The 24,724-nt window shown below is 40.9% G+C and overlaps 1 protein-coding gene across 6 annotated transcripts in view; it reads left to right on the plus strand.

The window, feature by feature from the left end:
- Positions 1-2,747: 2,747 nt before the first annotated feature.
- NCOA2 (nuclear receptor coactivator 2) overlaps positions 2,748-24,724 on the plus strand; it is a 192,703-nt gene continuing 170,726 nt past the window's right edge. For 2 of the 6 annotated variants that reach the window (XM_030474974.1, XM_030475051.1), the window contains exons 1-2: positions 2,752-3,000; positions 12,666-12,745. The gene's annotated coding sequence lies outside the window, so the exon portion shown is untranslated. Of the gene's footprint in view, positions 3,001-5,634; positions 5,653-12,286; positions 12,406-12,665; positions 12,746-24,724 lie in introns of those variants that run through there. The other 4 variants (XM_030475117.1, XM_030475280.1, XM_030475198.1 and 1 more) reach the window with 4 other exon arrangements.

The following is a 24,724-nucleotide window of genomic DNA, read 5'->3' on the forward strand; positions in this document are numbered from 1 at the left end:
ATTTATTTGAAAATCAGTTAGAAACACACCTGCAAATTCTAGTTTGACTCATCGTACCTTGTGTACCACTTTTTAATGAATATGTTACATAAAAGTTAAGTAAGAAGAAACAACATTGACAATATATGGCTATACTGATCAGGAAACATGGTTGCATTCAGATTTTGATTCTTTTCCTGTTGATTCAGGAAATAAAAAAGTTATTAGAGGAAATTTAAGCAAACTCCACTGACACTCGAATAATTAAAACCTTTTCTCTGTGTTAAATTTCACGCCAGGAAAGATCTGCAGATCGCAGTGAATAATTAAGTGAATGCGCAGAGTGATGCTGTGAGCAAAATAGCCAGCAGAAGTATAAATGGGAGGAGGACGAATGTGAGCGGATGACAGAAAGTTTATATTTCTCTTGTTTAGAATGGAAGAAGCTTCTGTTTAAAAATTAAGCTCAGCTCTAGTCAGCACAACGCAGCAATGGTGACACTGGAGAAGGTTCAGAGAAGAGCTGCAATGCTGAATAAAATCCGGCACTGAAGTGTGTTTATCAAATCTATTTCCCATCTGGAAGATGGTGCTTTCCCTTTAACGAATAGCAGTTAAGAATAACATAATAACTGGTCTTTGCACACAGTGATATTTGTAACCAGGGTTTTGGCCTTAGATGACAAAATGTGTTTGCTCATGAGTTAGAAGTCGGTAACAAATTTCACTGGATCTGAGTCTATGTGTGTAGCTAAATCACCTCCCTCACCCAGTTTGAGGAGGACACTCAATGTCAGACTCAGGGAGTTTTGTCAGTGTTGAGATCATAAACTTTGTGTTACATGGGCTATCTTTTATGTTGATAATGCAGCAAGTTAAAAGGTCTTCCTTGCTTTTCCTGGTGTATTTACCTACTAGTTTAATAAAGACTTTTGGTTACTTTAAAGGAATGTGAAGCTGGAAAAAATCAAGCTTTCATAAATAAGAAATGCTGGAATTAAAATTACCTGTGCAATTCTTAATTGGAATGCTTATGGTTGTAAAATTAAAGACATATATAGAGAGAGATATATATTTTTGCCAGTGGACCACTGTATCACTTAGCGTAGGAGAATGAGTGAATCACAACTGTGAGGTAAATGAGATTATTGCCCATATAACTGTTAGCTTATTTGCTACAGAGATTTGCACAGATATAACAAATGAGGCCAGAGGAAAAGCTCTGTCTCTCCGCAACTCTGCCCCAGGTTTTTTTTTCTTTACATACAAACTACTCTCATTTGCCATCTGATTTCAAGGTAATACTCCGCGATTTCTCTGCTTTCCAGACAGAATTAACCTTCAATCTCTTTGCTGCCTGCTGGTGTACAGGCAGGGTGGAAGAGCTTCATGAAAATTAAGTAATTTCTCTGCTGCGTAGGACTGATGGGGACAACATCAGAAAGGCTGTCCTCTCCAGCTGCTGCAGCCCAGTGCTGGAGCATGCCCACTTGTCTTCTGGAGATGATGCCAAAAGTACTCCCCCTAAACCAGTGGCATTTAACGCAAGTAGGATCTCGGGTTACTTTACCAGCAAAGGACTAATTTAGCATATACAAACTACAATCCCTCCAGCCCCATTTCCTAACGGGATTAAATTTAAATAGATTTCTGATGGCCATCCCTCCCATACCCGAGATCTTTCTCCAGAAGAGGAAAATATTACAGCTTTTCAGTGACTTGGTTGCAAAGACTTTTTTTACTACAGGGGAGGAGAGTGGGAAAGAGAGTTTTCCTTTAATTTGTTTGGGGAAACAATTGAACTATTTTTGCCCAGTGAAAGAAAAAAGTTGAAAAAAAAATTGAGTCAGGCACAAGTATGGGAAATTATATGCTGCACAGTAGGACAAAATGCAACCATGTGAGAAACAAGGGTTATGATCAAAAAAGTATTCGACAAGCCTAATTGCAAGCAGAGTTAGCCATACCACCCATAACAATGTATATAACCTGCGGATAGCTGCAGAAAAACTTGGGGCTGCACACCTCTGTGAGAAAACGTCAAAAATAACTATTATTAGGGCGTGCGGAGCACCGCTCGCCATTATCGATATGTGTGCAAATGTAAAGCTTTTGAGACAGGATTTCTGCACCGCGGACTGCTTCTTGAACTAAAGGGCAATGTTTAACAATCGCTCTACAGCCCTTAATAATTTTTAACTCACGTATCCACTCCTCTAGCCTAGGAAAAGCTTTCATCTTCATCCCCTCGTTCCCGTGAGGGATATACAGCTGATGCTGTGTATTTGTGACACGATTTTCATCATGTGTATATTTATTTATTTATTATTAAATTTTTTCGGAGGCAAAGAAAGGAAAGAAGACTGCGCCCCCCGCCTCCCTGTTTTTGTGAACACGGACCACTGGAAGCCGTACCAGGGCCGATTGCTCCGGTCCCGCTTTGAGAGCGAGGTTCCTCCGAGGGCGGACCGCAAAGGGCCACACTTAAAGTCTTGCTCTCTGAGGGCGAAGGACTTTTTTTCCTTTCCCTTCCTCTTTCTCCCCCGTTCGGGCGCCGTGGAGGAGGCTCCCGGGGGCGCCGCGCAGGGCTGCGAGCAGCGGGGCGGCTGCCATTGTCCCCGCCGGCGGGGAGGGGAGCGCAGAGAAGGGAGGGGAGCCGGGCACCCGCGCTCCGGCCGCCGGCATCAGCGAGGGACGGCGAAGCCCCGGTCCGCCCGCCCCAGCCCGCCCGGTCCGGCTCGGTCTACCCTAGCGCGGGGCCCGGCCGCTGCCGCCGTGCTCGGGGGCAGGGGGGAGTGACTTGTGCCTCCCCCCGCCTCCTCCCCGTCCAGCCCTCCTCTGGGTAGAAGGGGAGGAGGAGGAGGGCGAGTGGTGGGAGGGTCTCCATTGAAATAAACAAGCAGGCAGTTATTAAAACGGGAACATGGCGGCCGCAGCCCCAGCTTCAGCTTCATCTTACAAAGCGAAGGTCAGCGCCGGCGGCAGCCGCGGCGGCAGCGGCGGGAGACGGCACTGACCCCGGTAACGGCTCCCGCACGCCCCCTCGGCCCCGGCGCGGCGGGGGTGTGCCCGAGCCCCTCGCGCCTCCCCGGCCGCCTTGTGTAATGCCGGGGGGACGCCCGGGGCCGCGCCGGTGCGCGGAGGGGCGGCGTTGGCGGGCGGCACCGCGGCCGCGGCGAGGCGGCTTCCCCCGGGGGGCAGCGGGGCGGGGGCTGCCGCTCCTCCGCGGGGAGCCGGGGGCAAGTGGCCGCGGGGCCGCCCCTTGCCGGGGCATCGTGCTCGCACCCCCGGGGCCCGGGAGGGGGGGTGTGCGCGGGTTTACTTCCTCGGGACGTCCTCCGTTTCGGTGGAGCGGGGGGTTGGGGGTGGTGTGGTACGGCACCCCACCCTGCCGGGCCGAGGGGCCGGTTTCCTGCTCTCAGGCCAGGCGGAGGTCGGGTGCCGCCTCTCCCCGTCCCTGGCTGGGGGCGGCGGGGCGAAAGTGCGAGGAGCCGGGGAGGCGGGGGGTGCTGCGGCTGGTCCGGGGGCAGGGGCTGCCCTGCCCGCTCTGGGGGAGGATGGGGCAGCTGGGGTGCGCGGGGGGCAATTTTCAAGGGATTGTTCAGGACGTTCCCTCCTCATCCCCAAGCACACACCGACAGGGAAACTTGAGGGAGGGTCTATCCCCAGTGACAATAGGGGTGATTTGGGGAGCAGGGCGGTGTTCACCCTCTCCTCTCCCCCGGCTGCCAAAGACTTGGTGCTCAAAGGTGCGGGCCGCTCCGTTTTCCCTCCGCGGGGCCGAGCTGGCTGCCCCTTTCCCCGTGCCGGGCAGGAGCCACGGTGCCCGGCGCCCTGTTCCCCTCCTTCCCCCTGTGCCGGTGCGCCCGCAGGAGCCGCGCGGGAAAGGAGGGGGCAAAGCGGGCAACTTCTCTAACTTTCGGCGCGGGGGCTGCGCCTGCGTGTGCGCGCAGCGCCGGGCCGCGCCGTGCCGCGCCGCGGGGAGGGGGCAGGCCGCGGCGGCACAGCTGCGTGCGAGCGCACCCCGGGGCGCCCGGCCGCCGCCTCCCCACGGCCCGGGGAGGGGTGGGGGCCCGGCCGCCGCAGTGCCGTGTGTCTGCGTGTGTGTGCGCGGGGCGGGGAGCGGCGGCAGGAGGAGGCGGAGGAGGCGAAGGCGGGGATCGCAGCCGGCTGGGCGCGGGGTCCCTGGGCGGGTGCCGCTCCGCTCGCTCCCGCTCCCCTGCCGCGGGGCTGCGCGCAAGGCGGCGGCGGCCGCCGCAGTGGGGCAGCTCCGCGGGAGCAGGGGAAGGGTGGGTCGGTGTCCGCCGCCTCCGCGGAGGGCGGGTGCTGGGCCCCTCCCGCCTCCGCGAGGGGCGGTGTGTGCGCGCTGCCGCCGCGGGGACCGCGCTGCCGCCGCCGCGCTTGTCGATGGCTCCGGGGCGAGGTGTAACCGGAGCCGCCTCGTCCCATCTCTTTCCTCTCTGCCCCTCGCTCCTTCGCCTCCGCTCGGGCCTGAGCGTTTCTTCCCCAGGCCGGGAATCACATGCCTCTCCTTCCAGAGAGGGGCATTCAGGCCGCGTAGTTTGGCTGCAAGAAACCTGCCCAAGAGCCTGGCAAAAAAGGATTGGGGGAGTGGGGGTGGTGGAGAAAGGAGAGGAAAAAAAATACATAAAAAGAAAAAAGAGAAGGGAAAAATAATAATAATAATAATAATAAAAAAAAAAGGCAAGCAAGGAGGTTGGTGGTAGTTGCTGGGAAATAACGATGTCTGAATCTGAGTTTGTGTTAGTCCGAAGTGTGCGTATGTGGGAGCCCACTGGCGAAATACACTTGTAATTTAGCCAGGAAAGAGTCTCCTTGTAAAAGGAGGACAGCCTGCTTGTACTGTAATAATCAATTGGTTTTGTATTTATCTTTTCCCACACCTCTTTTCTTTCAGAGTAGTAGGAAGCAGGTGAATAGGCTTTAGAACTGAACCAGTAATATTTTTATGGCATTTAAGTATAGTTTGAGCTAAGCATATGGTGTCTGGCTATGACAGAGCAGAGCTCTATTGCTGCTGTAAATAAGTAAGCAGTTTAAGACTGCCAGTCTTTTTACTTAAAGTATTATTTTTTGTTGGTGGTGTTCATAGTTTGCTGCCATAGTGGCTGAAGGCAGTCATTTGTTTTTTATCCCTTTGGGTTTTATGTACTGAACTATAAAATCAACTCTAGCTAGTTAATTTCCTGGTTCTTTACAACCAGAGAGCTGTGTTGGGCCACCTGGTGGGCTCCTCTCTTGTGGGAATCCTCTGGGAGTGACCCGAGGGAACGAGCTGCTGCTCTGCATGTTGAATGCTCTCGGAGAAATGACAGTGTTGCACACTGTTGTTAATGTGATACCAAAACTCTCGCTCCCCAAAGTAGGGCTCTTGTTTGCTTACATGAGGCTTAAGGCCACTGTCAATGGAAACCGGTTTTTTCATCCCAGTTGGTGTAGGTACTATACCTCCTACATGTTTTTTAGGACATATCCTTGTTTATGTCAGCGGTGGTGGCACACATAGGATATACCAGGCTTGTGTGTATCTGCATGTACAGACATGTATGCAGGCACGTATGGACACTGGCATTTGTGTCTCTTCTTTTTGCATTTGTGATACAGCTACTTGGGGATTGGAACGTAGAAGTCAGCTCTGCTGTGTCACACGAGGTAAAGAAAGATGTAAATTGCCCCCAAATGGTTAATCCCTAAATTGATGAGAAGTGCTGTGATAAGCTTAATGTTCATAGGCAGTCTTCATCATCTACAGTCTTGAAGAAAATACTTTGTTAGGGACTCAGCCTTCAGAAAGACTGAGAACAACTTTTAAGAACAGTTGATCTTTTTAACATGGTGCAAATATTTGAAGAATCATGCAATTTTAAGATGTTTGTATCTCGGTTTGGTGAGTGCTATGCAATAAATGCCTGACAAAGGGTGGTTGTAATCTCATTTTTTTTTTCAGCCAGCATATTTTTATTGCACATAACCCTGAAGATTTCTCAACTTTTGAGCTTTTGGTCTTTACTAGGGAGAGGATCCATGTATGACTGGCTTCATCAGTATCTCTGCAATGTCTGAAGGCGCTTCTTTACCAAACTTGTAAATCTCCTTGTGTTCCTAGTTTTGTGTCCTGGTGCTGTCAGTGCTAAATTTGAAACTCGAGGCATTTGGGGAAGGAATACTTTATTGCTATCAAGAATGATACTTTTGGAATAAGGCCAGTTCTGTTTAAGTTTTTAAACTGGAACTGTTATTTGAGAGAGTGAAAATAAAGATTATTTTCTGGTGGAAAATTAGAAAAATGCAAGGGATTTACTCACGTTGTACGTAATACGTATACATAGTGTATTGCACTAAACTGAAAGCTCCTGAATTAAAAATTAATTTTTTAAGAATGTTTATGTTTTATAATCCTTTAGGATGTAGCTTGCTTATTCTAAGGCTGAACGGCTCTGTCGAAAGAGGCATGTAAATAGCCCGTAGTGTTGACATTCCCAACTTTTCCCCCTGTCCTCAGAAAAGCCAGTAAGAGCTAGCCCATCTGCAGGGAGCCCAGGTTTTGCAGCAGGAAGAACAAAGTCAGTGAGCAAGCCAGCTGCTGCTCCAATGCCCACTGTCTTCTGCTCCTTGCCTTTGTTGCTGATGTCACTGTCTCACTGGCAAAATCTGGGCTTCTGCGCTCAGCTGGAGTTTCTCTAGCACCTGACACCAGAATTGCAGAGGTTTATGAGCTCTAAGCCTCGAGGATGCTGTCAGTTCATTGAAAAGAAAAAGCTGAACTGAAGACTGGTACCAAATTCAAGTATGAACGTACTCTCTTTGTCTGCCATGTGCTAATTTGTGCTGGAGAAAGAACACTGAGCTAAAACTGTTCTTGCCACGTTCATTTTTCTGTACGTTTGCTTGGTCTGTCTAAACAATGCAGTTCGTAGGCAAGTGTAGGTATAAAGTATTTAACAAATTCCACACGTTTCTTCAGTATTCTTACAGGCATTAAAATGCTCAGTATTCATTTATTTCTGTGTTTGGCTTTGGAGGTCAGAGGTTAGGTGTGTTGCTACAGTATATACTGTTGTGTGACACATTTTAAACTAAGAACAGTAACATTGATATTTACTTTACAGAAGGCCGTATTACAGCATCCATTCATCCACCCGTTTTCTACTCTTAGTTAACTTAGTTACAGATGGCTACTCTGGCAGGATCCCTTATTTTTATTTTTAAATGAGGTGAAGTTCACTGCATTACTTTATTTTTGTTAGTTGTTAAAACAGTCTCATACTCCTGGCAGCAGATAATGACAAATTCTTCAATGTAATGCTGGGAGCAAGGGAGGCGGAGAGGGAGAAACAGGGAGGGAGAAGAAGGGGGGGGGGGGGGGAATACCCTCCTGAGCATATGGAGACATCCAGAAAAAGATGTGCATCGTCAGCTGTGATTCCATTGTGTGCTTGGAGACAGGATCTGAGCTGCTCTTCTCCTGGGAATTTAAGCCTTATAGAAGTATTCTTTGGCTTTTGCCCATCACGATAATTGAGCTGAGATAACGTATATTTCACATATTTATTATAGATTATGTTTTGATAATATTGTAAGATTTCAGGGAATAAATACAGTTGCCAGGACTCCTGCTCTGTGTTGGAATAACATCTTGCACAGGCATACATACTGGTGAAATGGCAACTTTGAATAGTAAGAATAATTTGTAATATTACATCCGTGGTTACATATTACTAAGGCATCTTACCAGTTCTACGGTTAGTAGTTTGTCAGCAGTATTTACATTATGCAAACACTCCCTATTTTTAATGATTCAGTAGCTTAGCCTTTTCAAAACATAACAAGTAGAAATGTGACATGAAAAATGACAGCTTGTACAGTCTAATCAATTTGGATACAAAATTAAAATAACCCAACCAAACAGACCCCTCCTCCCCCCCAAACAGGGAATTTTTAAACCCAGATTTTAATTGAAAGCTGTTTTGTCAGTGTTGTGAGTATTCAGAAATAGTATTTACATGATGAAAAAAACTGAGTGGAAGAAATGAATTTTCTTATATTCAGTCCTGCAGTTACCTATTACCTAGAACAGCATTTCCTCTCCTGATCATTTGTAATACTTCTGCTGATTTTCTACAATTACTTTGAGTTGATGAATAGTTTGAAAAATATGCCTTGAATGTGGTAGATTTACTGCATTGCATTTTGTTACTGGTTATGATTTTTCAATCTTGCTCTATGGAAATTGCATGTTATTCAAGTTAAATAGTCATGGAAATTTTACTGAAGAGCTTTATGGAAATTAAATAGGCACAATTCCTATGGAAAGTGTATGGTCACTGGGGTGCTTGGCATTTTGAAGTTTGAAATTAGTTCATTAATGTATGTCTGAAGCTATGCAACAACATATAACAATACACACATTTTTTCCTTCTGCAGCTGCATCATTCTACCATTCCAAGTCTTGCATTTCCTTAAATGGCTTCCATAACAATCTCCCATTAATACGGTTACTGGCAGATATTATTCTTGCTTTGCTGTCATTTTAGCAGTTATAACTGATGGTAAATCTCACTCTCTCTGTGTGCTCCCCTTACTTAGATATTTAGAAGCCTCTTTGTAACGTGCATTTGCTTTTTGCAGCTAAGATGCAATGCCCTCTGTAAAGCCTAATTACATTTTTCTGTTTGTTTTTAACTTCAAGAAGTTATTTGCTGTTTGGAAATGATAACTTGTGTTTTGCTAATATAGTTCACATTGTATGGAAACCATTAATGTATTAATGAAAGGCAGAGAGTATAGGTGACAAATTAATTAAAATATCGACTGAATGTGTTGATTTAACCATAAATCTTAGGTAGCATGGATCACGTGAGCTTCTGTATGGAGGATACTGGGATATAGTGAGAACATATATCTGATGTAGTGGTGACTGAGAGTTGCTATTTTGATGCTTTTTTAGTAAGCTATGTAAGACATATTGTTCCTCTTTGGTAGGATTTATAGTGGGCATATCACAATTGGCTGCTTTATTGGCTGCCTCAGAGGAAAAGTCTGGGATTGAAGAATGGGCATGGAAAGTGAAATAACATTTTACTTGTTAGGTCAGAATTATTATGGAATTTTATTCTTACTCTGCCTATGCTGTAATTCATCTGTGTGCGAAAAGATTTAGTTTTTCATTGCTGTCAGTATTGATCTCTAATGAGCCTTGCCCCATGGATTTTGAAGAAAATCACTCAAATTAAAAACAATGCAGTATGTCATCTATTTGTATCTCACAGATTATGTAGGAGGTACTAAATTGCATTTAGAAAGAAAATTTTATGAGGATGGAGGAAAGTCTGCCTATGAATAAATTTAATAGCATATACTGACACTTTCATTCCAGGTATTTTTATGAATTTACAAATTCATCATATGCCTGCATGATGGAATGAAATTTAAAAAATAAACCAACCCAAAACCAAGGTCATAAGTTATAATACTAGTGCAAGTTGAGAGTTCAGGTATCATTCAGTCTACAGTGGAGATTACTCTTCTTCATGCTTCTTCAACCATGCTTTGAGTTCACAAGGTAGCTCTTGAGTCCTTATTCTTTACTATTTAAAAGTCAATGTCAGGACCTGCTGACCAACCCTTTATGTTATTCCCAGGAATAAATGTGATTATTGTCAACTAATTTCACTTGTTACCCTTACACAAATTTGTTCCTTGGTCTCCAGAGACGTGAGCAATGTTGTCCTCCTGTTCTATCAATTTCCTAAAGTAGATTCTTTGTGGAGGAAGATTGAGTGTATATCGATAAATACGTTATTTATTTTGGCAGATTTAAGTTATATATTCTCAAGGAGAAAAGCTCTTCTTCAAGTCTAAATCTTATTTTCTTCCAAAATAAAAATTTACAACTACAAATATAATATTTTGTTTCAATGTGGCCAGAATACTTGCTGATTTATCTTAAAAGTTGACCTGTTGATACTTTACTGGCTATAAAATGTAGTTTTAATAACATAGTTTAAAGCTGCTTTTTTTTTTTTTTTTTTTTTTAATTTCTTGCCAATTTGTGTTGGCATTTGCAGTGCAAACATACTTTTGCGTGGTTAGCTTTTTTTTTTTTTTTCCTTAAGAATCATAGCTTACTTTGATACAAACATACTGAATTTTCAGTGAGGCCTCAAACTACTTTCTTGCTACAGTTCTATGTGAAGTTAGTCTTAACTGCACAATGGTGAGATTATTTGTGGCACCTTTTCTTAGTATAAGAATGAGGGAACCTGAAGACTTTATGTAGATGAAAAAATACAATCAGTAAGCTTGTACACTGAAGATGATGGTATCTTCCAAGTATGTCTGAAAGTGGTAACTGTTTACTCCCTTTTAGCTAAACTGTAGTTTGTAAAGCTGCTACTGTGTTTTGTTCAAAACTTACAGTTTTCATGTGACAAGGAGATAACACGTCTTTGGTACCTGGAATACATATGTCCCTTTGCACTTGAAAAGAAAGAAATGACTGTGCATGAATGGAAAATAAAGATGTAAAGTGCTCTGAAGTTAGAGGATGGTGGTTACTCCCGGCTGTATAATTTGCTTTAGTTATGATTTGACATTTAAAATTTTCCTTTAGTGCTTGTGTGATGAAGCATTGAATGGTGGTGCTGGAAGATGGCAAGCGTGTAGAATGATGGCTTTATTTATGCAAAAGTGGCTGCTGCTTAAGTTTTGAGGGGCATCCCAAGAACCTCCTGATTCTTGTGGAAATGCGTGGGAATTTGCATGGGTACCAGCGTTGCCTGCCTCTCAGAGTTGGCTTTCTTTTATTTCAAGCTTCAGAAAGGGCTTGAGAAGGCAAAGAAATAATAGGTCATTTCATTGTCCATCACTTCATGTTCATCACTTTTCTCTCACAGTCTAGTTCAGTTGGAGGAATACATCTGGAATATACCAGATCATACATCTATTTGGGTACATAAGCTTGTCACTAGTTGCTGTATAATTCAAGAGTTTTACTTGGAAAGAAAGATCTCAGTAGTAGTAGTATTTTGAAGGCAGTGCTTCTACTCTGAAAATATATTGTCTTTGTTTTCAGACAGTATTATTATTACATTTTATGAATAGAACAAATGAGAATCAGCAAAACTTGTCACTTCAGTCATTGCCACATGGCACCCCATGGGCTGCAGCATAATGGTCAGGAGCCATGTTACTTGTGTGCAGACTCTTAGAGCCACAGAACTGGAGGCCATGTAGATCGGGAGCTGGGACCCAAAAATAAATCAGCAGAAGGAAAATAGGAGTGAGCAGCCACACTAGATGTCAAGAAACAAAACGTTAGTAGAGTAGTCATTCTCACTCACTGGCATGCAGCAGCTGAAAGGCAGGAGATGAGAGGAAATGCTTCTCTCTCTGCAGGCACTCTTAACCATTACTGCTCCTCTGCCATGGGCTAGGGCTTCAGCTTGCATCTGCTGGTGAGACGACAGCAGCTTCCCTTTGATGTGTCTCTGAACTGCAGGTGTCTTAACAGACGCTAAATCTTTCTAAATCACCCAAAGATCTAGTAATGGTTTACTTTAAATTTTATTCTTATATGAGATAATGTTTTCTGTCAAGGAAGACCCTCTTGAAATCCCATGTTTGTGATCTGTAGAGCTTGTGTGCTGTTTGGGCATTCCTGAGGAAATAATGTAGTTATATCTGCTGTGTATTTGTGTTATATAAGAATATGTCTTTGTTAATGGCACCTCTGAATAGCCTGTTACTATACTGGTACCCTGCCTGTGACTGAAAGAACTTAAGCAGAGTTTGAAGAACATTTCTGTGAGATGGCAGAAATGACAGAAAGAATAAAGTTGTTTCTAAATTCCATTTCTCTTGAGGCATAATCAATGTACTTTTTTTCTGTTGATGACTTTCATAGTGTATCTTCCATTTTTTTTTTATGATCTGCCTTTTCGCTTGTCAGAATAAGAACGTAGAAAACTCTTTGGTAGATTGCTTGGATACATTTGACATAAAACACTGACCTAAAAACAGAAATGCAGGTAATATTTATGTGGGTAGTGGCATGCTCCTCTTTCTGAAGAAGTGTGTATTGCTGTGCAATGTATGTGTTCTGCTCCATTGGACTCTTCAGCTCTATACTAATGAAAAGCTCTCTGTTTATTTGTCCTCTGATACTCGTCACTTGGGCCAGGGTTATTGTTAAGTGCAGATTCAGAGAAGAATCATGCTTCTGTATGTACAACTTTTAATAATGGTTGAAAGACATTTTATAAGAACACCAGTTTCTCCTTTTTAGAGATTTGAAACTAATGTGTTATAAAGTCAACCAGCCAAGCAGTCAACCAAAAAAGGAACCAGCCGCTTTCACAGAGAGTTCCCACAGATTCTTTTGTGAACATACAGGCTGCGTACTGTGTAAGTTAATGTAAACATCTTAGTTGCTATCACTGTGAATTTGCAGTAGGCAGCAGGTAGGGAGGAAGTTGTGTGCCTGGAGTGATTGTGCAACTGGAAGGGGGTTGCAGTTATGTCTGGAAAAGCAGATAATGCTGTGCAGAGTTTGTTTCCCTTCTTGTGTTATGCTTAAAACTGCCATGTGCTAAGCCTTGTATTTTTATTTTTCTGTGTCTGTCTCCAAAAAAAGACTAATATATTTCTTTCAATTTTGTTCCTAGCATGCTTGAGATGTATCTGAGCAGTGAGGCCCCCCACACGCACAGCCCCTAGAATTCGTTGCCTGCCTCGCTGAGTCTTGGTGAGTTGTCTGTATCCTATTGTGTTTAATTGGATTGTGTTACAGTTTTATCTTCTTCACTGGGGAATTTGATGAGAGATGTCTTAAATTGATTGTGTGGGTACAGCAGAACAAGCCTTGGTTTTAAGTAATGTATGATACTATATAGTGAGTCGAAATACCAGCATCGAAATACCAGAGGCTTTAAAAAATAATGCCCTAACTAGTTATGGGCTCAGAGACCTTGCTTTAATGCCAAAACCAGGAATGGGACTTTCTGCTGAGAAAGGCTGAAGGGATCAACATGTGATGCTCTTTCACCTTAAGTTTGTTTGATATTTTATACTGTAACTAAGGAATTGACATTTTTCAAATGTGCTGATTATGGTCTGTCTTATGGCAAAGGTTGAGTGTGAAATAATACAAGCTTTTTCATCCAACTATCTGCACTAATAAATTACTTAAATTGAGGGTTGAAATCGGTATAATGGCACTGATGACTTAAACTGCTTGTTGCTCAAGAATTACTGTCTGATGACTCCATCAGGCAATGCTGTGCCTGTTTAACTCTGCTCACAAGGAGGGATAATACCACTGAGAATTAGAAAAAGGGACCCCTGCGGATTGTTTAAATGCAGACTAATAATAGTTTGGTAGTGCTGTGAAAGAAAGTAGACTATAAATGCCGTGGTCTTATTTTAGGTATGTTTAATATATCATCATACTCAGTATAAATTTTTTACAAATACGCATTTGAGGTTTTATGTGAGAACCTTTTCAGGGTACTCATGAATAAATGTTGTCTTTTAACATGCAGAGTGACTTATTAAGGTCAGAAATATGTATTTTTGAGGCTTGCACGCTAAATATAGAGGTGGGAAATGAGCCTGCTGAAAAGGTTTTTAGTTGTTTGGGGGATAACTGTTTATAAGATGCCAACCGCTTATGGGTAAAATTATGTATGTCCACATGAAGTATCATTTCCTCTTTTGTTAATTATGTTGAGCAGTTTTTGAAAACTAACAATGCTTTTCTTTAAACTTACTGATTTTTCTAGCATCAGTGAATGAAAACAGATTAGGAAGCTTTCCAGTGCTTTTCTGTTTTTTCTGCCTTTTCCCTTGGCTGTTCCGATAAAACACTTTGTAGTTCATTGCATTCAATGAAGTTTATAATACTGGTTAATAGTTTGTTTATGTATTATATTAACTCAAAAATGCTCACCCACATAGATGTTATTACTTATTTACACTTATTACTTACACTATATTACTTATTATTTATTTACACTACTTATCTGGGCTGCATAATGATCGTAATGTGCATGTGCAGGTCTTCTCAATAATAAGCTGGTTTTGAGATTGTTGAAGCAAATTGTTTTTAAAAAAAGGAAATAGGAGGAATCTAAAGTATTTTTTTTATTATTCTAGTGAATAGGACTCAGAATGAGCTAGGTATCTGTGATAAAGACAGACACAAATGTAATTGCCAATGTTCTCCAAAGAGAACAGGAAATCTTGTTGTCAAGTTGATAGTATATTTGTTTTCAACTCTCAATTGTAATTTTCCATTAAAAAAAGAAATGCATTAGGTAAAGATTGAAAAAGGTAAATATTCAAATAAAAAGCAATTTGCGTATAGTTGCTTTCCACCCCCCACCCCCCCCCCCAATTAATACATGTATATATGTGCGAGTACAAAAGTCCTTTCTTTTGCTTAGTCTTGCCACATTCTGCACCAAAATTATAAATTTCATTGTAACTGTGCCAGAAAGTATTGTAGTACCTTTATAGATACTGTCTAAAAACCATAATTGCTGTTTTGGTAAGTTCAAAACCTTTAATAAGAACAAATAGGAGGTAAATATTTGTATATAAAGTCTATGGTGATGACAGTAAGGAAGAAACCACTGTAAAAAATGGATCTCATGAAAGACAAGGGTGAAGTAGAGAGGTAGTTCTCCACTCGAAATACCCTTTTGCTCTGAAGTGGGTAGTTAGCCATGTGTTCATGTGATAGTTCAGGAAAAGTAGGTTGCATAAGACAAGGAATAGTTTAAAATACTGGTTCCTTTGAGTCCGCGGAAATTTTTCCATTGATTTCAGAATGTGCAGGACAGGATGTCAGTCCTGTTAGTATGAGGAGATACTCAGATGTTCACCTTCTGCATCACAAGATCAGATGTGTTACCAGATATTTTAACCAGTACACCCGTCTGAAATTATACTACTGTCTGAAGGATATACCAGTTGGAGTTTCATTTAAGAAGTCTGGGTCTTGGCTTTTGGCTGGAGCTGCTTTTGGAATAATAGATGTTGGGTTTGACTGTGTCTTGTGAGACTGTGCCACCACTGTGACTGAAATTGTGCATGTTCAGCCTATCTACAACTGTATTGAGTTTTTTGGAAAGTGAAACCACTCCTAATACTGGATCTATTTTTGTATGGTGTAACAGATAAGAGTGTGAATCTTGGACTGGTTAAATGACTTAGAATATGTGTATATGAACTGATAAGAAATAATAGAAATGACAGAATTTGTGGCTGCTCCCTTGGAATGTTGTTAGTTGACATTGCGGGAAGTATCTGCTGTGTGCTACCAAAAAGCCATGCAATTAGGATGGTGAGAAGTTTAGACTTTAAAAAAAACCCAGCAAACCCAAACAGTTAAAAATACTAACTTTAGTTCCTAGTCTGAAGTTTTCAGTCAGAAAACATTCCCCTCCCCTCCCCCCTTTTTTTTCCATGAAATGGCTTGCTTTGTAAGGAACACGCTGAGCAAAAAAGCAGCATAGATTAGAGAAATCTCAGTTTTCTGTCACTCTTGATCTGGAGAGTCTGTTTCAATCTAACTTTGTAGTGATTTCATTGGCGTTTGTGTTGTAGTTAGTGTCAAGTATGATAGATAGAAAATATTTGTGTGTCTCTTTGTTCTGAGTTATAGTGCTCCTTATTGTTGTTTACAGCAGTAGCAGATAAAGAAAATTCTGACAGATGTCTCTTTTTTGACTGTGTCCTCCTCATACATCTGTGTGTAAAAAGAATGCTGTCAGAAAATAAAGTGCAATACTGAAAACAGAGTGCCTTATTGAAACGCGTTTTAAGAGCCTTCAGTATTAGCTTAAGGATGCAAGCGAGGGACCTCTGGTAGGTTCTAAATATCAAACCTGAATAAGAGAGAGCTCACTTCTATCAGCATGCAAAGCCAAACTGGGATGGTGCCTATCTAGATCTCTGGAGGGTCAGTTCAAAGCACTTTAATTTCCACAGGAGCTGTGTTTCTGAAATACCTGAAATAAAATACAGGTATCAATCACAGGTATGGATAATCTTTACTGAACCAGATCGTCTCATTTGCAGAGGAATCTGAGAGAGATATTTAATTTCTGTTGAAGTGGTTTGTGACAAATAAAGGGAATGTGTTCCCATTCCTAGACCTTGAAACTGGGGAGTTGTTTTGCATGAAATATGATGAGATTTTTCTGTTTTCAGTCACTCTAGTAGCGACAGTAGTTAGCATGAATTGCCTATAAAGATGCCTGTGAAAGTGGATGCTTGATTATAGTGAATTTAATGCAATCACCATTAAAATGATACTCTTAATCTGAGAGTGAAGTTCTGTGTGGGTGGTACGACGAGAGCAGCAAGTATTGAGAATGAAGCATCTGTTAAGATTTATACAATTGCACCCCACAGTTCGTGGTGGGTTTTTTTTTTTTTTTTTTTTTTTTTTTGTGTGTGTGTGTGTGTCCAAAATGGAAAAGGGAGCTTATGGAAAATCTTTGGTTTATATTTGTTGGAAAAGCTGAAATTTATACAAAGGTAATACATTGGCATTTACTTTAAAATTGATTGAAAATGAAGAGTATTGTAAGAGAAATCTCATCAGGCTTGCAATAGCAAGAACTAGATTTTTTCAATAATGAAAGCAATTTTAAAGTATTTTAGTTTTGAGACCAGTGTTATATAATTTCATTATAAATGTGGAGTAAAACCATTCTTAAACATGTAAAGCCTCATTAATTCCTATGAAATTGATTTAAATGGAGTGCTCTGCCAGTGAACTTTTTACTAATTGATGGAACCAAATTTTCGTGTGTATCCAGAAGTGTTGAAAAACACTGTCATTCAGTTGATCGAAGCTGCCTTTTGTATGTAGCTGTATTCTGGGAGATTACTTTTAACATTTCGGTTTCAGTGAGATAAAAAGTATTTAGCAATGAGATTGCTAACTTGATTTTATTCACTTCTTAAATATTGGTTTTGACTTAATAATGGGCTTCCTAAGGTTTTTTCATTTCTTACCTTGGTAGGAACCTTTTTTTATATGAGCAAAGGTATAGTATATACACATTTGCAGAGAAATAGCTGTCATTGTTGTCCGTGGAAAATCAATATATATTTTAAATATAGATTGATGACATTGTACCATCAGTATTGTAGCCGTGGGAATTCTAAGAGAGGTCAAGACAGGGACAACTGAGCACTTGCATCATCAAAGAAGATGAGATGCATTTACTTGGGCAGATTTCCTCTGGGCCTGCCTTAACCCCTGAATTGGGAAGAGTGAAATATTCACCCCAGCTCAGCTCTTGACAGTAAATAGTATTAATTAAATACAGGGCTTGAAATGACACTGGTATTTCAGATTAAGGCCAGTAGATTTTGCCTTGGCCTTCTGGAAATTGAATTCCCATAGTCCTGTTTATTTGACAGCATTATAGTACAATAATTTGAAGTTCATGGATATTTCTGCTACATTTAAAGTGGGTGAATTTTATAATGCCACCAATGTTGGGATGTTAGGCTCAGAAGACTTATGTGACTAGAATAGTAAGTGAATTTGCAGCTAGATTAGTTATAAAGTGTGGCACAGTGTGTTTCCATCTGATTAATTTACCTTTATTATTAACTGGGCTGGGAAGAAATGGCAGGTTTTCTTTTTTAAAACAAACTTTGGGTGTTGAAAAATTCATACGAAAGGTCTTGGATAAGTTACAAAAGTTTAAACATTATTAAAAATGATTTAGAAATATTGGTGAGTTTTACAGTATCATTGTGAAGAGCTTTAACTACTCAAAATGTTTACAAAGTCCTCCTCTAGTTATCTCGCCACAGCGAAAAAGGGTACTTGACACTCCTACCACATACACAGTATCTGACAGTGTGTAAATGTGTTGGTAAAACTATTTACAACTCTGGCTGTGATAATTAAGAATATGCTCTGTTCTCTTGTTTCCAGCATCTCTGGTTTTATGGTCCAGACTCTTCTCTTTTTCATTACCAGTACTTTTGTTCCTTCAGCAAATCCCAGTTCAATAAACTACCAGCATTCTGCATGCACCAAACTCTATATTTCAAATGACAGCAATAGGCAATCTAGGGATATCTGAAATTAGGAATTGAGAAAAGAATTAGTTTTATAGAAGGTATTGCAAATCAGTTCATCCTGAGGGAAACAGCAGTTGTGTCAGAGGGAGTTTAAATGTTTCCATTCATATTTTTTAGGCATGTTTTTTTTTCCTTGTATTTGGATATTCTCACTTAAACTTTGAATCGTCATCCTTACAAGTAACGTGGAATTGAAGATCCCTTTTTGCATTGGATTCCTTTGTCCTTCAATCTCTAGGTACCTGTTTTACTGCTATAGAAGTGAGATACATCCTACATTTCTTCAGGGTTTAAGCTTGAAACTCTATTGTGTGGTGCCACAGTTTAGTAGTATTTTAAAATGGGATAAAAACATCTACATTTCTCTAAAAGTAGGTGGCCAACACATATGAAATTTCACTTGGGTTAATTTTTATGGCCTTTCAGTCAGTTGTGGTTTTTTGCTTGGCTTCTCTTCACAAATCCTGGTTAACTGTGTTTTTATTGCTCAGTCCTGCTGAACAGACTCATGTAAACTTTTTCTGTCTGGAGTTACAGTATGTAACTTTCAGAAAGTATCCCTGTGGTGGAATAGGGTTTATGTGCGGCTGATGATATGTGAAGCTTGATGCGTGACTACTGATGTTTAAAATATTCCTTGTCCCTGAGTGATTTTAGTTTTTTCTTCCTTGTGAACTCACCTTTTTGTCATTGTCCAAGTTCTAAGCTGTTAATCAATGCTGAAATATTTGAGGAATCAATACATGTGAGTCTATTGTATAACACTATGGTTCCCACCACTTAAAACCATACTCGACACAAATCCGGAGAAGCAAAAAACCCCTCAAAATACCTCGAATCGGGCCATTTTATATGAAGTATCACATTCTATTCTACCACTGTCTCACCCCAAGCACATTACTACCGCTACTGTACAGCACAAGGTATGTGTCACAACCTAAACAGTGGAATGGATTTGTTCTATTAATTTTCTACTTTTGTTGGTCAAATATACTTTGTGTATAGCACATCTGATACAAAATAGTGTGTATTTATTTCTGAATGTTGTCATGGAACCATGCATATGATGCTCTGGTCCTGTTTTAGCTACTGTGGGCACTTCTTGAAAGAAAGAAAGAAAGAATGAAAAAAAAAAAAAAAGTAGCAGCCTGCTGCTGCTGAGCTTGATTCCAGTAACAGTAGTTATCGAAGCTGCCTCCTACTTAGTCTTCCTCTTATTTGCTTCATCACTCGATTTCTGAGCTATTTCCTTCCGCCCCCAGCTTCCAGGAGAAGTGTTTTGTGTGTTGTGGTCTTCTGATACAACCTGATAAAGCTTTGGGATAGTCCATTCTCCTCCGCCTTTGCCATCAGTCAAAGCCCCCAGGCAGCAATGTAGGAGGGGGGATGTTTTGGGTCAGGACAGTTTGATCCATGGTTGCGAGACTCTTATGAGTTGGACGTATTTTTGTGTGTGTATTTTGAGGGGGAATTACGTACTGAAAATGTACTGTGGCTAGCTGGAAGCTATAAATGAGTTGGCTTGAATTTCATAAGGAGCTTTGTTGAGGAAGGGGGAAAATTCCCTACTAATCAGAAATGTTATAATGGCTCGGTTAGGAAATTCTGAAATTAAAAGTTTTGGATTTTGAGGCTAGGTTCACAGGAACACTTAACAGCTGTGGGGAAATGGACTGGCTGTGAGGTACCGCTCAGAGTGGGTAGCTGCGAGTGTGCAAGGTGAGAGCTCTCACTGGGCTGTTGCCCCACGTAGAGGGAGAACTCATGGCAGATCGGACAGCTCGTCTGCTTCCCAATGCCTGGTTTTTCTCCCCATGAGTTGCAGTTTACCCTGCTGCTCTCAGGTCCAGGGCAGCTCTGCTTCTTCCCATTGCACAAAGCTGGGGACGGGGCTGGTTGCCAGTGTTTTACAGCTGTGGTGGAGAGTGGCTTCCAAAGTCATCTGCTTCACCTGGGGTGACTGCAAGGGCTGGGAGCCCTTTCCTATACCCACATGGGCACCAGCACACATGGAAATGGGGGTATGCCCATTTTAGAGGAGGGCAGATTGCCACACACCGCAGTGATCGCCCTATCTGTTGTGTGTGCCCTACAGTAAAGGACAGTAGTTCCTTCACTTGCCCACTTTTAAGATATAATTTTTTTATTTATCTGCTACCCATACATAAGGTTGTCTTCTCGGACTGCGAAGAAAGCTAAGGTATACATTCACAGATATATTTAGCAATTAAATCCCCTTGTGGATGCTCTTAATGCTTTGAGATAGCTTACCCTACTTTGACATGAAGTGAGCTATCTGAAACAAGGGCATTTTTCCTGGTGAATTGAGTATTTGCACAACTTGAAACAGTTTAAAGTACATATTTTTTTTTCCTGTTCAGTGGCTGAAATGAAAAATCCATTATAGGCACAGCTCTGTTCCTTGTATCAGAGGTATCATTGTCCATAATTAAATGGATACATTTGACTACAGAGATACAATACAGATTAAAGTTTCACATGGTTGCCGCTGCGTATGCCATCTTTTTTCCCAAATCCTTCGATAAGGTCATTGTGAAGTATTTTTCCATGTAAAACTGATGAATTCTCAAAAACCTGAAAAGATCAAATCGAGACATATTTGCTCTCAGAGAAAATGAGAAGTAAAAATGTGAACTGTGTGTAGCATGTCTGGCAAAGGTAGAAATAAACCTTTAAAAGTTTAAAACCAGTAGTGGGTATTTTGTGTTAGGGTGGGAAGGGCCATATGCCATAACTTTTTGCTGTTGGCGTGATTTGCGGACTGTTCTTGCTGTTCTGATTTTGTGGAAATACAGTTGTATGAGCACAGCAGTAACTTTTTCATAATGAGCTGTACTCTGTTCTGTTACACTTGTGTACATCATTTTTACTCAAGTTGTATTGCAGAAGCTGAGAAAGGAAGACAGTGAGCCTGCCCTTAGTACTTCCTCAGGGGAGGAGGGACTTTTTTAGAGAGACGAGATTCTGAGAAGGGAAATAGGGTTTCTTGCCGAAAGGTTGAGCTAACTAGCAATACAAGAAAGATGAAAATGTAAAATCCAATACTGGATCAACCCTTTTTCTGCTAGTTGAAAATATTTCTTGCTTGCATTAGTTGAATGTAAAGACAACACTGTGTTTTATTGTTTTTTAACTCATTTTGCTTACCACTGGCAGGGAAGGAAGTCGGTAAAAGGGAACTGGTATTCTCTTACACAGGCAATGTCATGAGGAGCTGAATAAATTAATACAACATGGTTTTCTGTGGGGGTGCATACCTGCAACAACATGATAATTTTTTATTTAATAGTTGAAAATTTGTAGGGTTTTTTTCCTCTGTGTGTATGTTTATTTCTATGTTGTAGTTTGTACTGATTGTATTATCAGTTTTTAGTTTCTGTCCTGTTGCTTTGCTCATGGTGCTGGGTAATATTAGCCACTCTTATGCCATGTCAGTGATGGGCTCTGTAGCACTTACTGTGCCAAGCTTTTGCTGTTCTTAAGTGGAATGGGCAGCTGAAACAATTTATTCAGGTTGGCTGAAGGTCAGCTGCAAAAATCAAACATATTGGACAACTTTCATTTAATCAACAGATAATTTAGCTAATGTGGCAGGAAACATTTGTAGAATTTGGGGACTTTCAGTGTTCACCCCAGCATGTGATAGGAATTTCCCTGTAATTATACCCACAGGAATGATCTTACATGGGTAATGACAGGGATGGAGCTAGTCCTTGTGCTAGAGCACCAGGAGCTTACTCTTCAGTGCCAGGTTTGCCAGAGGTGTACTAAACAAGTCACTTGACCTGTATGTCCCTCACTTTTTTAGCTGTAACATGGGGTCAACCCTTGTTATTTTCTCCATGTGCAGAACTCAGATCAGTGGTGTTTGTGGATTGCATAGGAAAAATAAATAAAAACAAATTTCTGTATTTAACTTCATCAGATGTAAATAAAATGCCTGCTTTTATCTGAGTTGTGAATTAATACTGAAATTGTAGAAAATGCTAGAGAGAACTCGCCTATTAAAATGTTAAAGCAATGGCCTTTTGCTATTTGATTAAACAAGAATCAACCTAGATTGTTTTGAGTTAGCAGTATTTTTGTCTGCTTATGTTATGAGATGAAACATTGAGTATTGACTTGACTTCACATTTCACAGACGAAGAATTAAAAATTATCTCTGTGAAGGGTGACTATGGAGTTACTCTTTGAAATTCTAATTTAACACTTCAGTAATGGGTCAAGCCTGCTCTGAATCCTCTGTGGGATTATTTGATTTGCTGTCTGGTTAACCTCAAGGAAAATGGGATGTCTTTAAATTACTAGAGGTGCTAGCTGTCACCTTATAATGGAGAATTTGTTGTTTTAAATTAGGATCATCACCTGATGACTAAGGGATTATATGAATGGGGCTTATTTTTAGGATCTGCCTTGAGCTTGAAAGTTACATTTTCTTTTTCCCCTTCTTCTATTTACCATCAACTCTGTAATTGGAGGTTACTATAATAGAGGGATAAGGGGAAAATTTCTGCTTTACCTGAGGGGGGGGATGGGGTTAGGGTTTTAGTATTTGCTTTGTCTTCAGTGTTATTTATGCATGGAGAAGTCTTTCTTTTGTGTTTATTTTATTTACATAAATGTTTTGTGCCCCAGCAAGAAGAATCTTTGTTTTTGCCCTGGTTAAACCATGGCAATTTTTTTCATAATAGATTATTAAATGACATTCATGTGACTGTGGAACTAAAGGGAGAAGTTCTGCTTTTTGTAAGTAGACAAAACAGCAGCTTGAATATTTTGCAAGTTTATGCATGTAACGTTTATCCTGCCAAAACCTTTAAAATTAATTTGCAAAGTATTGAAATACAAGTACTCAAATGTTTTATGCTGCGTCATACATAAAGGGAGTATTTGGCAGTTACTAATTAACTTGAAGGGGGAGGGGTAAAGGCAGGATTTCAGTTAATCGTGAATTCACTCCAACATGTTACTTTTCACTCTGTTTTATGTTGGATATTCTGTGCATATTGCTGTTATAACCTTTTCATCTGCAATTCACCTTTAAAAGCCGTATAACACACCCAGGCATATTTTAGCAGATTACATATTTCCCTAGCTTACAAATTAAATTGAATTTTTAAATATCTATAGTTTATGATGTCATAGGGTATAAATTAATGCAATGAAAAGCTTAGTATAATACATCATTTTAATGGCACTTAGTGTCTCTCCAGGAGTATTGAATGGAGACAAGCTGTGCAGTGTGCACTGCATATGCTGAGAAATCTCACAAGACTTTTTGACATCAGTTTTGAAATGAGCCGTGGGCCCAGCTCCAGCGCTGCTCTGAGCGTAGCCTGTCCTGCAGAACTTTCCATTGCCAGTCTGTCATGTACCACGTGCATGTATTTCACCCAAGATTTCTGATTTGAATAACTGTGGTTATACATCATTTGAATTGCATGTTTAACAGAATTTACTTACTGTTGCTTCTGAGAATTTTTTTCTTTAAGAGCACAAATATGTTTATTCTTCTACAGTTCCATGTATATCAATTTGTAATCAAATTTTAATTTGCATATTAATATGTTGTGTCATGTTTTTGAAGTTGGTAATAGCTATGGAAATGTAAATCTTGACCAGGTCTGGGGGCTTGTGATTTTAGGAGGAAATACTAGGTAAAACAACATAATCACCAGTTTTGTACACATGTGGGGAAGGGAATTTTTTTTAGGATATGGAAGTTTTCCTGTGCTTTCTAGGAGCTGAAAGAAATGTAAATAACATAGTGGAATAAGGATTATAAAGAGAGAAAATATTCAGATTTATTTTACAATATTTCCGTCAGAGGTTTGTTTACAAAGACAAAAAAGCCCTTCTGTCTACTGTATTAAAGTGCGTATAACAAAGTGCTAGTTGCAGCAGAAGCAAGTAGGGCTGGGCTTGCAAGCCTCTATCTGAAGAATTGCTAGCATGCATGAGTTTGGCTGCTTTGCCACTTCAAGCTGGATAGCTTTCTGGTGATAGGAGAGGTCCTACAGCTACCCATTTGCTGGTTACTAAAAATAGTAGTGCTGGAGTAAGGGACAGTGCAGCAGCATAGCACCGAACAAACCTCCTCAACCCTCCAAACACTAAGATTTTAACAAGTAAATGCTTAAACTAAACACACCATCTCCCCATGGTAGACAGAGTTGTAGGCCAGCTCATCCTGAGTCTGACTGGGTAGCTTCTGCAGCATTCCCTGGAGGTCATTCGAGCTATTTGGAAAGAGGGTGGATTCAGGATGCAGAGGTAAAAAAGCTTTTATAGAGAATGCTTGATTTGCTTCTTTTCTTTTTCCTAGAAGGGGAATATAAAATGAAGTGTCTTTTCTGATTCCAGCTGCAGGAGGGGGGAGTATGGGAGTTCACACAGACAACTTCCAGACGAAAGCCTTAGGTAGAGAGTATTACTGTGAAATAAAAATCTTTAGATCAGGGCTGCTATCAGGTGTGAAGAAGAGTGATTTTGTTATTGGTAGGTGAAGTGCATCTTGATTTGTCTTTTCCTTAACCCTGAGGTGACCCTTTAGTAGGTGAAAGGTAGCTCAAACTCTTATTAGCTGAGA

This window comes from Strigops habroptila, chromosome 1 (assembly GCF_004027225.2).
Source record: "Strigops habroptila isolate Jane chromosome 1, bStrHab1.2.pri, whole genome shotgun sequence".
NCBI lineage: Eukaryota > Metazoa > Chordata > Aves > Psittaciformes > Psittacidae > Strigops > Strigops habroptila.